Genomic DNA, 19756 nt, shown 5'->3' with positions numbered 1-19756 from the left:
TCAATGTTTTACATCATGGGATGATGTAATATGAGAGTGCAGGGATTCATATTCTTGGTTCTTTCGGTAAAGTCGCGTAGAAGGGAAACAATTAAATAATATTATTTCCCTTCTACGTGACTTTACCGAAAGAACCAAGAATATCTTATAGCAAGTTCTGCACGCAATAAGTTTAGTGACATACCGCATCGGAATGCAAAGTTACAAATAAGATGTATTATCAAAGATACTAAGAGGTTTGCATTTACAATTCGTGATGTCTATTGCAAGTGGCTGGCATGAAAGCAACATTCATTACAAAAAATAAATTGCAAAAGAGAAAACTTTTAGCATTTCACTTATAACGTTTTAATCAACAAACAACAATTCAGCTGAACATGAAACATCGTTTTTTCGTTCAAACTTTAAAACCGATAACAGAAAAAACGCAAAAAAATGTGACATTTGTAAAACACTACATGTCAAATTCGAAAAAGGTTCATTAGCTGGCATAGCGAAATTAATCAATAATAAATTCCCGCTTGTCATTCACGCAGCATATTTGCAAAAACGACATTTTTACATAAAAGACTTAACAAATACCTTGCTAATATATTCACCACGAACTAGACAGCGGAATGTCAACGTTGAAAGAAGAAAAGGGGCTTAACCAATTGCGGTGCCAAAATACCCATCCCCCCAATGCCTTGACAAACTGCGTTTGCAATCCGCGGTATTTCACCGATTGTCGTGAGGTCTGCAAGCGAGCGGCGATCGTTGGCAACGTAAAGTTGGGCCACGTCGCTGGATTCCAGTTAAAACCCTCCGCTTGGTGAAACTGGCTTAGAATATAGAGAAAGAGTTCCTCCTGGTGGCGCGAAATCATCATCTTTAAATCGCTGGCCTTGGACTGGGAATGGCACCAACTTGTTTGAACCACCTCTCTAGGCAAGACTTGTGCTCTACCTTGAACACACGTCCAAGGCAGAGCACATTGAGATGATTGCAACATGTAAAATATTAATCTTAAACATTAGTAGTAATTGCAGATGTTCTCAATCTGCAAGGTGGCAAATTCAGCTGTGTCGCTGCAGACAACGTTAAAGTCTCGGCTTCTGAATGCGTGCAAAATAAGACTTTTGTTGTTTAGGATGTGAAAATTGCTGATGAAATGACAACGTATGTTAAGCTTTGATGTTTACTGTACATTTGTAGACTTTATTAAACACCTTAAGAGCATACTAAACTATAGATCAAAACTAATGAAAGTCCCAGGCATATGTTCAGCGTATGGCTTATAAAAACGGGAACATCTTGATTGCTGTCACATACGGAGAAGCATCACAACAGCATCCTCGGTAGATTCTGAGATGACATTATTTCAGCAGAGCTGCGAAAGGCATTCATTGTTTGGTTGAAATCCAGGTGAAGCATTATCCAAAATAGGAATTGACCAAAACTTCTATTTCCAAATCAAGGCCAAATAGAAAGTCCCCAACAACCACAATGACTTTCATGACTATTTATTTGACAGTCCAAACAAGTGAATACGCCCCGTGCTCAAACTAATTGTGGATGTCTTATCCACGTGGGTGGTTTTACAGCAAGTGGTCAAATTGCTACACGTCTTTCAAAGGCCGGTGCCGACATGAAAAACGTTTGCCACCTTCACGTCATTAACAGCTCCAAACACGAAGTCAGAACGCTTCATAATGCCGGTTTATTAAATGCAAAAACTATATTGTGGAACAACACAGTGGCCCTGTGATCAGGGTGGGTTTGAAGTACATTCAAGGAGACAGACCGGTAAACTCATCTGGGAAGAGACAAATCAACAATTGCAATGATCAAAGCAGCGCTTACATTATATCCATACAAGTGTGTTGGTTAGTATATAGAATGTAAATGTGAGATGAGTGGCATGTTGGTAAATGGTGCTAAGGACACAATAAATATCAAGTTAAATTTCGATTTAAAACTTTCGTGACTGCAGGGATTCATCTTCTTGGTTCTTTCGGTAAAGTCATCACGTAGAAGGGAAGTAATAAAATAATAAAAATAAAAATAATAAAATAATTCTCACGACGTTTCGGCCACAACGCAAGCAGCCGTCCTCAGGTGGAGAACAGGTCTGTCGGGGAGACAGCGTCTGAATGAAACAGCACACGATATATGCTCCAAGCTCGTGTGCTGTTTCATTCAGACGCTGTCTCCCCGACAGACCTGGTTTTCACCTGAGGACGGCTGCTTGCGTTGTGGCCGAAACGTCGTGAGAATTATTTTATGTTTTATTTTTATTATTTTATTATTTCCCTTCTACGTGATGACTTTACCGAAAGAACCAAGAAGATGAAATATCAAGTTAACTGAACAGCCACTGCTAGCACTGAGTGGGGTGAAAATGGGGGTGAGGATTATTAGGATCAACCGCCATCGATTTTAAATATCCCTGCAGTCCAAAATCTTTACTCAAACTACAGTGAATCACGCGAGCGGGTCTTCATCATTCCCACGTTGACATGCACTTGCATAATGACGCGGCAGAGAGCGGATTGAACTTAGTGGCCTTACCTGATAACATTTAAAGTTTGATTCTAGATTGGAAGTTTTCGTGACTGCAAGGATCCATACTCTTTGGTTCTTTCGGTAAAGTGACGTGGGTAGAAAATAAAAATAATGATAAAATGTAAAATACAAATAAAATTAACTCAATTTTAGTTATTTTCATCATTAAAATTTTAATAACTAAATTTTAGTTATTTTAATTTCACACTTAATTTTATTCTTATTTTCACCTACGTGACTTTACCGAAAGAACCAAAGAGTATTTAAAGTTTAGTATCGATTTTAGCAGCAGCCATAACACTCGTCAATTCACAAACTCGGAACTTAAGTAATCGCCAATCAACTGACTTTCACTGATTGCAGTTTGCTCTAATTGTATGCAAGCATCGCTGACTGTAACGAATGTTCCTTTTTTATTCCATTGTGTTAAATCACAAATGTGTAATGTATTTTAGTTGTAGACACTAATTGATACACTGATCGAGACATTTAAACCAATACACCGTTCAAAAGTAATGCAATGCTAAAACATGCATTTCGATTTAAAGCTTTCGTGACTGCAGGGATTCATCTTCTTGGTTCTGTCGGTAAAGTCATCACGTAGAAGGGAAATAATAAAATAATAAAAATAAAACATAATAAAATAATTCTCATGACGTTTCGGCCACAACGCAAGCAGCCGTCCTCAGGTGGAGAACAGGTCTGTCGAGAAGGCAGAGATTCTGAAGACGGCTGCTTGCGTTGTGGCCGAAACGTCGTGAGAATTATTTAATGTTTTATTTTTTATTATTTTACTATTTCCCTTCTACGTGACTTTACCGAAAAAACCAAGAAGACGGATTGAACTTCTCACCACAATGCGTCGAGTTTACTGAAACCCATCTTTGCTTTGCATTTTGGAGAAGCCGTTACCGTGTTCTGGCGGAACTGCTGAAGGCTGCTGAAAGGCGGCTGCGATGGTCTTTGCGGAGACACTCTGGAAGTCGATGAGCAGATTGGTGTCTGCTACTCTGTGTCCCTGTTGAGGACACAAGGGAGAGACACGTGGCTTTATTTTGGTGATTTCGAAAAGTGCATTGGTTTAGCCATGTTTGTATGTTGTAGTACAGAGTTAGACTGATGGCCTTAATCTAAGTTGTCTTCTGGTTGTTGTTGTTGTTTGACTTGCATCCCACTGGGATTTTTGCACACAGTGTCGGAGTACGGTGTATTTTCTGCAATATTTTGCTGTCTTTTCTTGGATTGTGTCCATAGGAAGAGTTTTTTGGGGGGTGAGATCGCATAAATATATCAATGTGTCGTTAAACCCGCCACCACCCCACACAGCCAACTAGTGAGGGTTGTCACGTAAACAGAACGTGGCAAATTCGTCACTAGTACAGCACTAGTGAGTGTAGTGCATAGTGTAGTGTATCGTGTAGTGTATCGTGTAGCAGTGTATAATGTATAGTAGTGTATAGTGTAGTGTAAAGTCGTGTATAGTGTAGTAGTGTATAGTATAGTATATAGTGTAGTATATAGTGTAGTGTATAGTGTAGTGTATAGTAGTGTAGTGTATAGTAGTGTAGTGTATATGTATAGTAGTGTAGTGTATAGTAGTGTAGTGTATAGTAGTGTATAATGTAGTGTATCGTGTAGCAGTGTATAATGTAAGTGTATAGTAGTGTTTCGTGTAGTGTATAGTAGTGAATAGTGTAGTGTATAGTAGTGCAGTGTATAGTGTAGTGTATAGTAGTATATAGTGTAGTGTATAGTGTAGTGTGTAGTGTATAGTGTAGTGTATAGTGTCGTATTTGTTCCCTGATTTGGAATCAGCGGCCCGAAATTGACTTAAAACCGTTGTACAGTGATCCCTCGTTGGTCGCGGTTAATGGGGACCGGAACCCCTCGCGATAGGTGAACATCCATGAAGTAGGATTGGCCCCCTAGGAATTTCCGTCTATGTGTGTGTGGGTACCAGAATGTTTAAAATATGTATATTTATACTTTATATATTTTACTTAAATCTATTTAATTATAAAACCTTAATATTATACATTCACTCTCTCTCATACGATACGTATTATGGTGTTCTACACTCACCAATGACAGTAGCATCTTGAGACTTGACTCCAGTAATGACGACGATGACAATGACGATGACAATGACGACGATGACAGACCTGTGCAGTTCGATGAATGTGATGATGAATGATGATGATGATGGTGTTACTGCACAGGTATAATAATGAGGCCTTTAAATCAGTTAGAAAAATCCGCGATGCACTGAGACCGCGAAACTTGAACCGCGAAGTGGCGAGGGATCACTGTAATACCTTATGCCAGACAAAGTGTGTTGACCAGTGTGATTAACAGAGGCGCACGGTGACCGCAGATGCCATAGAGGCCCTTCCCTCGGCATCCACAAACGCACCTGCAGGGACCAGAGAGCTCTCTCAGCGGCCTCCTCGTCCGTGTAGTTGACAAACGCACACTTCCTGTCCACCAGTATTCGGATGCTGTGGATCTGTCCAAATCTGTACAAGTGACAAAGCGATCGGGGCGATGTTGAGTTGAAGCTTTCGCGACCGCACGAATCCATTACTCTTTGGTTCTTTTGGTAAAGAATATGTATTGTGAATGCAGTCAATATTAGATGTTTGGAATAGTAACACACCGTATAGCCGCAAATACATACTTACGGGCGAAACAGCTTTTGAAGCATTTTTTCAGTAACAGCAGAAGTGATATTTCCCACCCATATGCTTATACCTGAGAATAAAATAAAATACAAAATTTAAACTGCAGACGGACTAATAAAATGGTAAAGAGTCGTTAGATAACATAGCCAGCATGCTCACAAGTGCTTAATTTTCATTTTTTATATGCAAAAAATTAACCCGTAAAAACAAAGTTTTTCACTATAAATCCTTTATATGCGTGGCGGCTAGAGTCCTCTCATCCTCTGGCTTGAGATGGCTGCCACCTATGGGTCAGATGATTGCCTGCCACCATTAAGCAATTGGTAATTAAATATAAAAAAAATTTCCCTAAAAAGTGGAAAATTTTGGAAAAATTTTTTCACGAAAATAAATTGTCACGCACAACGAGTCTGTGTGCAAAATGTCAGCCCGATTGGATCATGGGAAGTGGGTTAAAAAACGACCGAAATATTTGCACGGTCGTAAGCGCGCAAGCAAGTGAACTTAATATAAAGGATGATTTAAAAATGCCACCTTTGTACTATGGATCTTAACATTTGGAAAGTATCTCAATTGCACGCATATTAATAGTAGGGTTTTTCCCCTTTTTTCTGGCAACAAAACTGAAACCTTTCTACGAGGATTCATGTCTGCATTAACCACAATACTTGCAGTCAAAATGCAAACAAAAACACACTATGACAATATATTGGCATTGTACTTGAAGCTGATTGGTCCACATCAAAATATTTTTTTTGTTTTGTTGCCTGAAAAAAGGTGAAAAATCCTATTATTATATTTTCGTACTGGCAAAGAAGGTCTAATGATGCACGCATATTGTGTTGCAAGTCTACCAGTAACATTATCAAGCAAAACCATGACATTACGCTACGGATTCAAGTGTCACAGCGATGGTGCGTTACTCACGAAGGTGGTGGAGGCACTGGAGAATTGCCCAAAGCACCACGTGAGTCTTGGCTCCTCTGTGCGGCGACATCTACAGCTTGTGTACATGCACAACGTGGTGCGGGCAACACACAAATAGGATGGCGTTTTAGATAAAGGATCCACGTAGTTGAACACGCCGGCTCTCGCGACCAATATCCTGCATAATAAAGGTTTTCTTTGGGTTAGATCGCATTCATATAAATGTGCCGTAAAACCAGACACCACCGGCCATTTAGTTAGGTTTGTCACTGTTCGTGGCGACTCGTTACTTGTACAGCACACAGGAAACCTGATGATGCGAGTGAGATGGTTCGATCGAGGCGCACACACTGAGCTGGAAAGACAGCTCTATTTATTTCTGAACAGAACGGTAACACGTTCACATGACACGTAGGGAGGTGACCACCAACCTAAGCTCACTCTACACTCGCTCATTCTCTCTGACAACACTGGCGTGTAGTGACAGGTTTTTAGCCTTTCAACTGGTACAAAATCTGACACCTTTATACAAGGCATCATGTTTGCAATAACCACAACACAAGCAGTCAAAATGCAAACAACTCTGATGATGATGTGCACTGTCCTTGAAGTTGATTGGTCCACACCCAAGACGGCTTTCTTTAGAGCCTAGTCTCCATTGGTGTTGGACCAGATGACGCCAAAAGGCGCACAACTCAAAAACAGCGCACTATCAGAGTATTGAAAGCTTGGGGTAAGCATTTACACTATGAGACATCTCCTTTACCAGTGGCAAAATATAGTAGTAGATTTTTACCCTTTTAACTGGTACAAAATCTGACACCTTTATACAAGGCATCATGTTTGCAATAACCTCAACACAAGAAGTCAAAATGCAATTAAAAAGAAACAACTCTGATAATGATATGCACTGTCCTTGAAGTTGATTGGTCCACACCCGAGACAGCTTTTCTTAGAGCCTAGTCTCAATTGGTGTTGGACCAGACACCAATTTCTATAAATGTACCACAAAAAAAACTATTTATTTTTAAAGAATGAAATGCACATTCCATCTTATTACCAGTGCAATTCGTTTGGGAATTTCAATGCAAGTTCATGGGTAATAAGTTAGCAATTCCGAACGCATTTGTCCATTTGCATGTTTCCATACAAACATTTCTAGTGTAAGAGGCTCATTTATTGAAATGGATGTACAGCTTTCTAATACGATACGCACAATTATAAAAAACATTTCCTTCGACGTATATATTAGTTATACACAAGTTTACTTACTAGGCTGAGGACTTGGTGGTTTATCATTCTGTATCCCCACGTTGCCCACACCGGATGTTGACAAGGAACCTGAAACAGGAGTAGAAATCAGATACAGGATCAGTGTTCTCATTCCCAGAAGATTCACATTCTTTTGATAATCTCGAGAATAAACACCAGTTGCTTTACCGTTCCAAAATGGTGACAAACGTCGGTTTACTACCACCAAGTACAGCAAAGCAAGAACACATGTTTCATCCAGGCAGTAAGCAGAGGTCGCAACCGGGTACCCGATACCCGTACCCTACCCGAAACCCGGCTACCCGTACCCGGCCGGGTACGGGTAGCCGTTTGTGACCCTGGTGCGGCCGGGTACGGGTACGGGTAAGGAATCAAAACCCATTTGCGACCTCTGGCAGTAAGAATACATGTTCTATCCAGGCAAGTAAGAATACACGTTTTTTTATCCAAGAAAATAAAACAAGTTTCATCCAGGAAAGCTTGGCCGAGTTAATAAACTTGTTGTTTTACAAAGGCGATACATTGGGGAAGCACGTGTTTTAAACACGTGCTAAGTGAATTGGGAGTATCTGTGAAAAGGAGGTCAACGTGAGGCGAGATCACACCAAAGTGAACACAAGTTCGTGAAACAAAAACATTCCTATACAGCTCATCGTCACACTCACCGAGTTGGGGAGATTGCCCATAACGTGCTGGGTATAACCAGATTGTGTTGCTTTAACATGTTGTAGCATTATATTCTTGGCTCTTTCGGTGAAGTCACGTAGAAGGGAAATAATAAAATATAAAACAATAAAACAAAGATGGACTCGTTCATCTGGCAAACTGCCAAATCGCTGTCTATGGTGCTGACGTTAAGAAAAATCGCCACTTTTTTCAAATTTTCTTGCTGTGGATTTCACAACTGATGGTGATTGCCTGTGTTGCAGTCGAAACGTCGTGAGAATATTTATTTTCTTGGTTCTTTCGGTAAAGTCATCACGTAGAAGGGAAGTAATAAAATAATAAAAATAAAACACAATAAAATAATTCTCACGACGTTTCGGCCACAACGCAAGCAGCCGTCCTCAGGTGAAGAACAGGTCTGTCGAGTAGACAGAGTCTGAAGTCTACTTGACAGACCTGTTCTCCACCTGAAGACGGCTGCTTGCGTTGTGGCCGAAACGTCGTGAGAATTATTTTATTAGTTTTATTTTTATTTTTTTATTACTTCCCTTCTACGTGATGACTTTACCGAAAGAACCAAGAAGATGAATCCCTGCAGTCACGAAAGCTTTAAATCGAAATGTATGATTTAGCATTGCATTACTTTTGAACGGTGTATTGGTTTAAATGTCTCGATCAGTGTATCAATTAGTGTCTACAACTAAAATACATTACACATTTGTGATTTAACACAATGGAATAAAAAAGGAACATTCGTTACAGTCAGCGATGCTTGCATGTAATTAGAGCAAACCGCAATCAGTGACAGTCAGCTGATTGGTGAGTACTTAAGTTCCGAGTTTGTGAATTGACGAGTGTTATGGCTGCTGCTAAAATCGATACTAACCTTTAAATACTCTTTGGTTCTTTCGGTAAAGTCACGTAGGTGAAAAAAAGAATAAAATTAAGATGTAAAATTAAAATAACTAAAGTTTAGTTATTTTAATTTTAAAGATGAAAATAACTAAAATTGAGTTAATTTCATTTGTATTTTAAATTTTATCATTATTTTTATTTTCTACCTACGTGACTTTTCCGAAAGAACCAAAGAGTATGGATCCTTGCAGTCACGAAAACTTCCAATCTAGAATCAAACTTTAAATGTTATCAGGTAAGGCCACTAAGCTAAACATCTCTTTTTCAGATGACAACTGGCCACAAATGAAGCTCAATGAAGTGACTTGTGGAAATTTATAGCAAATACTCTAAACACGCATGCTTCTAAATGTGAAGGGGAAAACCATGGACAGAGCACGCAAGCTCCCAATACACAGCAGCAGGCGTCAGGGTTGGGATGGAACCCACGACCTCCTGTATGCCAGGCGAGGTAGTTAACATCTCACAGAACCCACGACCTCCTGTATACCAGGCGAGGTAGTTAACATCTCACAGAACCCACGACCTCCTGTATACCAGGCGAGGTAGTTAACATCTCACAGAACCCACGACCTCCTGTATGCCAGGCGAGGTAGTTAACATCTCACAGAACCCACGACCTCCTGTATACCAGGCGAGCTAGTTAACATCTCACAGAACCCACGACCTCCTGTATACCAGGCGAGGTAGTTAACATCTTGCTACCACCGTGGCGAGATCGCTGTGCAGAGCTGTAGTATCCATCCACATCAAGCATCCACGCTAAGCAAAGCTCATCATAGGGATTAGGACAATTATGGCAACAAACACGGCATTTCAAAAATACAAGCTTTGCAATAAGCACCTGTGTTTCGAAGCAGTGCTTCTGAAGCGGCGTACACCGTGTCGTACTCCAAGATTGCAGCCTCCGACTGCTGCTGTGGAAAGCCCATCTCCTACAAAAGCGCAGAGAAACATCGGCAAACCAGATGTGTATTCTAGGTAAAATAATAATAAAATAATATTAGTATTAAACAATATTATATTAAACAATAAAACAATATTATTTTATTATTTCCCTTCTACGTGACTTTACCGAAACAACCAACAATATGAATCCCTGCAGTCACGAAAGCTTTAAATCTAACCGGTTTTCACATACGACGGTGCTAACTTATTAATTCCACGCGTGCGAGATGGCAATTGGCACTCTGCAAGCGATCATGAATTTGGCACGAGGCCAAAATGTCCATTTCGCTCAAGGTCAAAGGGCAACATTACCATTTATCAGAGGTCGCAACCGGGTACCCGATACCCGTACCCTACCCGATACCCGGCTGGGTATCGGGTAGGGTACCATATATCAGAGGTCGCAACCGGGTACCCGATACCCGTATCGGGTAGGGTACGGGTAGCCGTTTGCGACCCTGGTGCGGCCGGGTACGGGTACGGGTAGGCCGTGAGTCACTGGTGATTCACCGTTCGTCACTCATTTCGGGTAGGGTACGGGTAGGGAACGGGTACCCATTTGCGACCCTGGTGCGGCCGGGTACGGGTATGGGTAAGGAATCAAAACCCGTTAGCGACCTCTGCCATATATACATTCTCATTAAAGTTCCGCACGACTTTATCAGCTGTGAAAATCACTTTACATGAATACACACACGAGCTGTACTACCCGGCTTCACCCAGTGGCGATGTTCACACACCGCACCAGTTACTCGTTTGAGGCTGAGTCGACCTAGGGGAGGCCCAGGAGCGGTTGAAATAATCGTCACCGGCGGTGGCCGTGAGCGGGAATCGAACTCGGGACGCCGCGTTCATAGCGTGGCACGCTAACCACTACACTACATTGCGTTACGCTTCCACATGCGCGGGTCACGTGACAGATTTGACGTCACAGCTCACTTGCCGTGCAAAAAATAAATGCATTATTGAGCTCCCCCCCCCAAAAAAAGTGTATTTTTATAATGCCTGCATGGTGTACAGTCTGGAAAGTAGCCACATGGCTAATTTCCAGTTTGTTGCATGTCAGGAAGTACGCTAAACATTTTGAACAAACACACACAATTACAACTTTGCCTTTTATATAGATGGAGATTACGTTTGCACTCAATTACCTTGTGAAAAATTGTCCGAAGTCATTTGCTTATGCCTCAACTTAAAGACACTCCAATATGCACACACAATGTATGACACTGGTGCACCGGCTTACCACAAGGAGAAGTGTTCGCACTTTCCTAAGCTCTTGTTTTGCTTCTTCAGAAGACACATTTAAAGAAATCAGCTGACATAACGCACTTTCTGCCTCTCTGTAACGCTGTCAAATTAACAAACACAACACGTGTTTAGTCAGAAACTTACATGCGCAATGGAAGGTCAGTAGGCATGTAACAATTAAATAAATGCATGCATACAACAATTGATGGACTTATTTGAATGCACACAGTACAAGACAGAACATGAGAAAATCCAAAGGAGAAATAAAGTAATTTTATCCTTGAATTGAATTGCAACACCTGTTCCTGACGATTCATATAATGGTGGGGGGGGGGGGGGGTGAGTAACTCCACGACTTACTGAGCAATTGAAACGGACAATTTGAACAAAGCCAAATACTCCACAGGCTGTTTTTCTTCTGCAGGGTCGAGAGAAAGTGTGAACCCCTTCGGATTTTCACATCTTTTACATATTTCAAACCTAAAATGTTATTACATCTTAATCTAAGTCCTAATAATAACAACGATAACACGATTAAACAAATGAAACATAAAACGTGATATTTGTTTTCGATTTAAAGCTTTCGTGACTGCAGGGATTCCTCTTCTTGGTTCTTTCGGTAAAGTCACGTAGAAGGGAAGTAATAAAATAATAAAAATAAAACATAAAATAATTCTCACGACGTTTCGGCCACAACGCAAGCAGCCGTCCTCAGGTGAAAACCAGGTCTGTCGGGGAGACAGCGTCTGAGGACGGCTGCTTGCGTTGTGGCCGAAACGTCGTGAGAATTATTTTACTATGTTTTATTTTCATTATTTTTATTACTTCCCTTCTACATGACTTTACCGAAAGAACCAAGAAGATACAGTGATACTCTTTCAACATCTACTTATCCTCAAATGAGTCTATATTCAATAACCACGTGTGAAAAAAGTATATTAAACTTTAGATTCAGTAACTGGTGACACAGAAATCACTGCAACTAAGTGTTTCCTCTTCTTGGTTCTTTCGGTAAAGTCACGTAGTAGGGAAGTAATAAAATAATAAAAATAAAACAATTCTCACGACGTTTCGGCCACAACGCAAGCAGCCGTCCTCAGGTGAAGAAGAACATGTCTGTCGATAAGAACCAAGAAGATGAATCCCTGCAGTCACGAAAGCTTTAAATCGAAATGTGTTTCCTGTGACCATTGGTCAGCCTCTCTTATCTGATTTGAATAATGTTGGCCCATTCCTCCTTACAGAGCTCCAAGGGCAGCTGGCTTCAAGTCCTGCCACAACATTTCGATGGGGTTTAGGTCTGGACTTTGACTAGGCCATTGTACAACTTAGGAATCTCTTCTTCTGTAGCAATTCTTTTGTAGATGTGCTTCACTCACGCATCATTTTGTTTCAGAAGACATGGAATTTGTTCATATAAACCCTATTAGATGTTTAAGAAAATACCGGGTTTTGATTCAAGAAGACTGTCATGGTACAACTATTTAATTTCCATAATTATCATTGGGGTTCAAACTTGTTCTCACCACCGTATGTGATATGTTGACCAATATATACGAGTGGTATCTCTTGTAATCTCTCATTTACTTGATACAGCTGTCGTGGCTGTGACGGTTCCACCTGAAAACGGAAGCTTGTGTTGCCTCCGAAACGTCGTGATTTTTATTTTTATTTTACTTTTATTAATTTAATTTTTTTACCTACGTGACTTTACCGAAAAAACCTAAGAATATGAATCCTTGCAGTCACGAAAGCTTCAAATCTAGAATTAATGTTGACCAAGCATTGTATTATTATATGCCGTGGTGGTTCTGTGCATGAAATCTGCTGGCAATGCTTAATTCAAAATCTGAACTTAAAAATTGGCCAATGTGGCATTAGGTTACAACAATTCTAATCTGAGGTGCTGCTTATGATAAAATGGTCATTTACATCAAATTCCCTTTCAACGGATAGGTCAAAGTCCAAACTGAGGAAATCAGACGGACATCATTGTGGTGTGGAATGGAAATATTGGGTGGTGACACTTACAAGAGTAAAAAGTTGTACACTATGCGTTTACCCATCATCGTCACATTGCTGCATTTACAAAAGTTAAATGCTGCGGTGTAATTAATAAAATTGAAGGTCATTTATAAAGTAACTCATTTGAATGCAAATCAATACACAGCAAAACCTTGGATTGCGAGTCACGTGGTTTGCGAGTGTTTTGCAAGACGAGCAAATTTGTTAAAAATTAACCCGTAAAAACAAAGTTTTTCACTATAAATCCTTTATATGCGTGGCATCGGTTTTATTTTATTATTCATTTCAGTTTTTCTTGATTAAGAGTTTCATTTTTATCACATTGCTATTTTAAATTAAATATGAAATTATTTTTTTCCTAAAAAGTGTAAAATTTTGGAAAAAAATTTTCACAAAAATAAATTGTCACGCACAACGAGTCTGTGTGCAAAATATCAGCTCGATTGGATCACGGGAAGTGGGTTAAAAAACGACCGAAATATTTGCACGGTTGTAAGCGCGCAAGCAAGCAAGTGAACTTAATAAAAAGGATTTTAAAATAAATATTAACTTGATAAACGAGCGACGTCTTGCAATACGAACAGGACACGTAGTATACGCTTTGTCACGTGATCACGACTGATAAACAACGAGTGCTTTGATATACGAGTGCTTTGGATTACAAACGATTTATGCTCGCAATCCAAGGTTTTACTGTAATTAGTCCTTTATCTTTAAAGCCAGTCAACGGTGTAATGCAAATTGCACGTGAACTGTCAAAGATTGCAAACACAGCAACCTTACCTTCAGTCCAATGCAAGCCCGCGCTTGTCTGAAGTATCCCCGGGGCCATGTTGGGTTTAGATATATAGCGATCTCCGCATCGAACAAGGCATCAGTGTACAAGCCAAGATGTTCCAAACAAAATGACCGATTTCCATAAAAGCTGGTGAATAATGACACAGATGAGAAATCAAATCCAATTGACAGACCATCTTTAGAATTCGATTGCTCCGAATTGAACTAGGCCATGTGGATAAGACATTCTTGAAATCACACTGAACGTTGACGGAAAAAATGTCTGCGTCTGATTGGAAACATGTAGGTAACAGATCAACACGCTAAAAATTTAACCCGTAAAACAAAGTTTTTCACTATAAATCCTTTATATGCGTGGCATCGGTTTTATTTTATTATTCATTTCTGTTTTTCTTGAGTAAGAGTTCCATTTTTATCACATTGCTATTTTAAATAAAATATGAAATTTTTTTTTTCCTAAAAAGTTGAAAATTTAGGAATTTTTTTTTCACGAAAAGTAATTGTCACGCACAACGAGTCTGTGTGCAAAATGTCAGCTCGATTGGCTCACGGGAAGCGGGTTAACAAACGACCGAAAGATTTGCACGGTCGTAAGCGCGCAAGCAAGCAAGTGAACTTAATATAAAGGATTTTAAAATGTCTGCATCTGATTGGAAACATGTAGGTAACAGATCAACACGTTAAAAAGCTAGACGTTGACAAGGTTGTTATCCGTCTTTGTGGAAGAGGTACGCAGATGACACATTTGTCATCTGGCCACATGGCCTACCAGCTCTGAACCAATTCCTCAAGCACATTAATTACATACACCCAGCCATCACATTCACCATGGAGGTGGAAAAGGATGGCAAGTTACCATTCTTGGATGTATATTCTTAGATTTTTTCGGTAAAGTCACGTAGGTAAAAAATAAAATAAATGTTTTACGTACGTGACTTTACCGAAAAAACATAAGAATATGAATCCTTGCAGTCACGAAAGCTTCAAATCTAGAATTCTTGGATGTTTTAATCGAAAAGAGAACTGATGGCTCAATGGGACACTCTGTCTACAGCAAAGCCGCCCATATGGATGCTTATCTAAAACCTGACTCCCACCACCATCCATCCCAAAAGAATTCCCTCATCAAAACGCTACACCATAGAGCTCCATGCATCTCCGACCATCATCACCGAGCCAGTGAACTTTATCATGTACACCAAGCTCTCAAGATGAATGAATATTCGGACCACACTATCCATAAAGCGTTCACCCCAACCGTTGGGAAAGAACCATCAAAACCATCACCTTGCCATACATAGCAGGGGTCACCAAAATATTTCCTAAATCTTGAGCTAACACAAGATCCAGGCTCGATTTAACACTACGTCAAATTCGTAATCTGATCCCATCTGTGAAAGATATGCAGTAATTCTAGATTTGAAGCTTTCGTGACTGCAAGGATTCATATTCTTAGGTTTTTTCGGTGAAGTCATCATGTAGGTAAAAACATTAAAATTAATAAACTTAAAATAAAATAAATCACGACGTTTCGGAGGCAACACATCTACTTGATACAGCTGTCGTGGCTGTGACGGTTCCACCTGAAGACGGAAGCTTGTGTTGCCTCCGAAACGTCGTGATTTTTATTTTATTTTACTTTGATTAATTTTAATGTTTTTACCTACCTGGTGACTTTACCGAAAAAACCTAAGAATATGGATATGCAGTACCCTGGCGTCTCGGACCATGTCCGTGAGCATGAGGCGGATCTGAAACACGGCAGGACCAACGCGTCGGCCGTGGCTGATCATTGTTTCAATGCGGTGGGCTCACACGATTTCTCTAAGATGAAGGTACTTTGTACGCGCACTGGCTATCAACAAAGATTTGTTCATGAAGCCATCCATATATACAGACACAGTTTCAACCGAGAGGATGGGTACAAACTCGGCAATCATTGGAAAGACGTCATCAAGCAGTTTAAGTCGTAACTCGCTGTGATGTTCCCATCCTGCCAACTTTATCACGCAACATTTTGCCTTTAGAATGCATTATGCCTGTCACACACACACACGACGTTGAACTGCCAAGCTACTTTCCATCAACTCAAATTGGCTGTATAGAAGTGTTTAATGCTCATGAAATGTTAATATTAGTATTCAAATTTTGCTTTAAAAATTGTCAAGTTACACTAAGGGAGTTGACTTACCGATGATCGCGCGGACATAAGTTAATTGCGTCGGTAAACTTGTCAATGGCTTCTGCATAACTCTGTGTTCTGACCAAGCGATTACCTTGTACTGTTTTGGAACAAGAAGAAGTTGCAAGTTAACATTTGTAGGCCATAAGTAGTACTAATCACATACCTGCATTTCCCTTATCCCCCTCCCTTTGATGCTGCTAATCCTGCATAATGCACGGGCATAAGTAGCACTATTCACATACCTGCATTTCCCATATCCCCCTCCCTTTGATGCTGCTAATCCTGCATAATGCACGGGCATAAGTAGTACTAATCACATACCTGCATTTCCCTTATCCCCCTCCCTTTGATGCTGCTAATCCTGCATAATGCACGGGCATAAGTAGTCATATTCACATACCTGCATTTCCCTTATCCCCCTCCCTTTGATGCTGCTAATCCTGCATAATGCACGGGCATAAGTAGTACTAATCACATATCTGCATTTCCCATAAATATGCTAAATTCCTCTTGATATGCATATTATTTTTTCAAGGCGCCCCCTTTCTTCCCCCCTTCCAACCCAGCTTATATACACGCTCCAAGCTCGTGTGCTGTTTCATTCAGACGCTGTCGCTTCGACAGACCTGGTTTTCACCTGAGGACGGATACTTGCGTTGTGGCTGAAACGTCGTGAGAATAATTTTATTATGTTTTATTTTTATTATTTTATTACTTCCCTTCTACGTGACTTTACCGAAAGAACCAAGAAGATTTGTAGGTCACTTGGCAAAATCAAAAATGAATTGTGGATCACACGATATGCGTGCTATGGACACAATAAATGCAATGTAACCCTTTCCCATGACGGTATGTCTCTCGCCCTGAAGACTTAACGAGGCACCTGGCACATGGTTTCGCACCGTCCATCATAGTGCGGTCGTGTCGCGGCGAGGATAATGCCTTTCAAAAGAACGGCGCTATGCCTCGCTAAATAACATGCGAGCCGCTTGCAACTTGCAGATGTCTCTATTATTTAATTTGTTCCCTTCTACGTGACTTTACCGAAAGAACCAAGAATATAGATCAACCTTGATAATTGTTTTTTTACCCTTCTATCTGGCAACAAAACTGACACCTTTTTTTACAAGGAGTCGTGTTTGCATAGACCACAATACCTGCAGTCATAATGCAAACCAAAAACACAACTCTGATAATGTATGCACTGTCCTTGAAGTTGATTGGTCCACACCCGAGAAAGCTTTCCATAGAGCCTAGTCTCACATGGGTTGGACCAGATGATGCCAAAAGGCGCACAACTCAAAGACAATGCACCATCAGAGTATGAGAGCTCGGGGTAAAATGCCCTCCCACACACACTGCACTTGAAGGGTTTCTCTCCCATGTGTGTTCTCTGGTGTTTTACAAGAGTAGATGACTCTGCAAACGGCTTCCCACACACACTGCACTTGAAAGGTTTCTCTCCCGTGTGTGTTCTCTGGTGTGTTATAAGAGTAGATGACTCTGCAAACGGCTTCCCACACACACTGCACTTGAAGGGTTTCTCTCCCGTGTGAGTTCTCTGGTGTACTACAAGATTTGATGACTGTGCAAACGCCTTCCCACACACACTGCACTTGAAGGGTTTCTCTCCCGTGTGAGTTCTCTGGTGCCGTGTCAAATTTGCAGGATGATCCGTGCTGTATGCACACCGGTCGCATTGATGCCTTTTTGCACCGAGCTGCGCCGAGTGCCTTTGCTCCATCAGACCAATTCTGCAGAGAAAGAGACAGCTGCAGGCAGAAAAAGAATATCCACACCATCTACACGTCAGTATCGAGACACAGAGGAATGCATATTTACATAGTAACACGTGACTTACAAGTCAACACTTATTCATAGATATTCATGATATAGTAAAAAGTTTCCCAAATTCATCACACGGGCTGTTATGGCACACAATGAGAGGGCAAATGATCATAAATATGCCTGGAAGCCCTCGTATCTTCTTAATGAATGTTAACCCAAAATTCCGAGCACACAATTTTGGCTATCTGGTTACAAACTAAATATTTATAAGAGCTAAATTCGGCTGACATTGCAAAGGGTGTTGAAAACAATTCTATATGTGTTGTGCAGAAATGCGTAAATTAATACTGGTAGGAATCTCCTGGTTACACCAGCCCACAGGGGATTATTGTGTCCGTCGTGAAGGGAGGGGCTGGGTGGAGAGGGTGGGGAGGGGCTGGGTGGGGCTGGGTGGTGGGTGGGAGGGGTGGGGCTGGGTGGGGAGGGGCTGGGTGGCACACAGCACACACACGTGCAGCAGCTGACGTCAGATCTGTTCATCCCATCAGTCAAGGACATCTGAGCCTGGCTTCATACCTCTAAGTTGCGATTAAACAACATTCCTGCTGCTGCGGAGGGAGCTGGTAGGAACGTCGGGTTGCTCGGTCAATGGCCTGCAGGGTCAACGGCGGCGTGGTGTATTCCGCAAATATGCCCGACTGTGAGGGCGGGCACAAGCCGGCGTGAGTAGGTTAAACGTTGAGTTTTATAAGGGCACCACGGGGTGACCAGCCCCACCCCACCCTCCCCTCTCCACCCAGCCCCTCCCCACCCATTTCTGGATGCACGACGGACGGACGGACACAATAATCCCCTGTGGGCTGGTGGAACCAGGAGGTTTCTAGCGGTGACATTAATGCTGCGTCACTCCACCAAGTAACGAATGGAGGATCAACCGACACAGCCGAGGCGCTCCCCGTGTCTCTCCCTCTCCCCGTGGCGGCGGCGTCGATTTACCTCCTGCCCCCCCCCCCCCCGCGGTGCCCCCCTCCACTCGTTCAGAGTGAACAGCGGCACGCGGCGCTGAGCGCCTGTGACCCACAGACACCGACTCGCGGTGCCGCGTCCAGAGTGAACAGCGCCATGCTGTTGACAAGCCTCACCTCGTGGTGGTTGTTGTTGTTGTGGTTGTTGTGGTTGTTGTTGTGGTTGTTGTTGTGGTTGTTGTTGTTGTTGTGGGCAGGGCGCTTCTGAGAACGAGAGCGGTACAGCAGCTCAAGCGGGCTTGGGCTGATAAAAAACACGAAAAAAAACTGCGTTAATATCTACAATAAACCAAAGTTACAGAGTAGCGAGCCGCGTGAAGACAAATTTATCTTGAGCGAGAGAATTAAACTTGAACGCAGTCAGGCGAGGGCAGGAGGCAAGGCCCCGCGGGGCAAAGTTCCAATCTGGACATCGATTCCAACACTCGCTGCTACTCAGTTGACATCCCTGAGAGAGAGAAACAGCGAGGTTCTACCTTGGTACACAACAACAACAACCACAACAACAACAACCACAACAACAACAACCACCACAACGATGAGAAATTCTCACCTCGGATTTCAGTAAGCACGGAGAGCAGCGGCAGCTTCCTGTGACCTCGTGACGTCACGCGGCAGCAGCAGGAGGTGACATGACGTCACTCTCGGGTTACAAGCCACGCTCCTCCCACAACGAGCGACCCCGCAACTGAATAAATTATGTTAATGAGGCGGCCCAACGTCACCACCAC

The 19756-nt window shown here is 41.7% G+C and overlaps 1 long non-coding RNA gene across 2 annotated transcripts; it reads right to left on the bottom strand.

Moving 5' to 3' along the window:
* Nucleotides 1-992: 992 nt before the first annotated feature.
* LOC133361856 (uncharacterized) lies at nt 993-19631 on the bottom strand. Of its 2 annotated transcripts, none has more exons than XR_009757427.1 (13): nt 19579-19631; nt 19143-19269; nt 17904-17984; nt 16219-16309; nt 14013-14154; nt 11200-11304; nt 9850-9940; nt 7425-7493; nt 6153-6228; nt 5226-5295; nt 4958-5060; nt 3457-3562; nt 993-1795 (listed from the first exon to the last, which is right to left on the bottom strand). It is a non-coding gene; the product is annotated as an uncharacterized LOC133361856 (long non-coding RNA). The 2 variants fall into 2 exon arrangements; XR_009757428.1 differs by having other exon boundaries at nt 6153-6222.
* Between the last annotated feature and the right edge of the window lie 125 nt (nt 19632-19756).

The sequence above is a fragment of the Lethenteron reissneri genome, unplaced genomic scaffold (assembly GCF_015708825.2).
Source record: "Lethenteron reissneri isolate LAM-NWPU_2019-01 unplaced genomic scaffold, ASM1570882v1 scaffold_1264, whole genome shotgun sequence".
NCBI classification, from domain to species: Eukaryota; Metazoa; Chordata; class Hyperoartia; order Petromyzontiformes; family Petromyzontidae; genus Lethenteron; species Lethenteron reissneri.
Note: the sequence above shows the minus strand (reverse complement) of the source record. Positions and strands in the feature narration are given on the sequence as shown.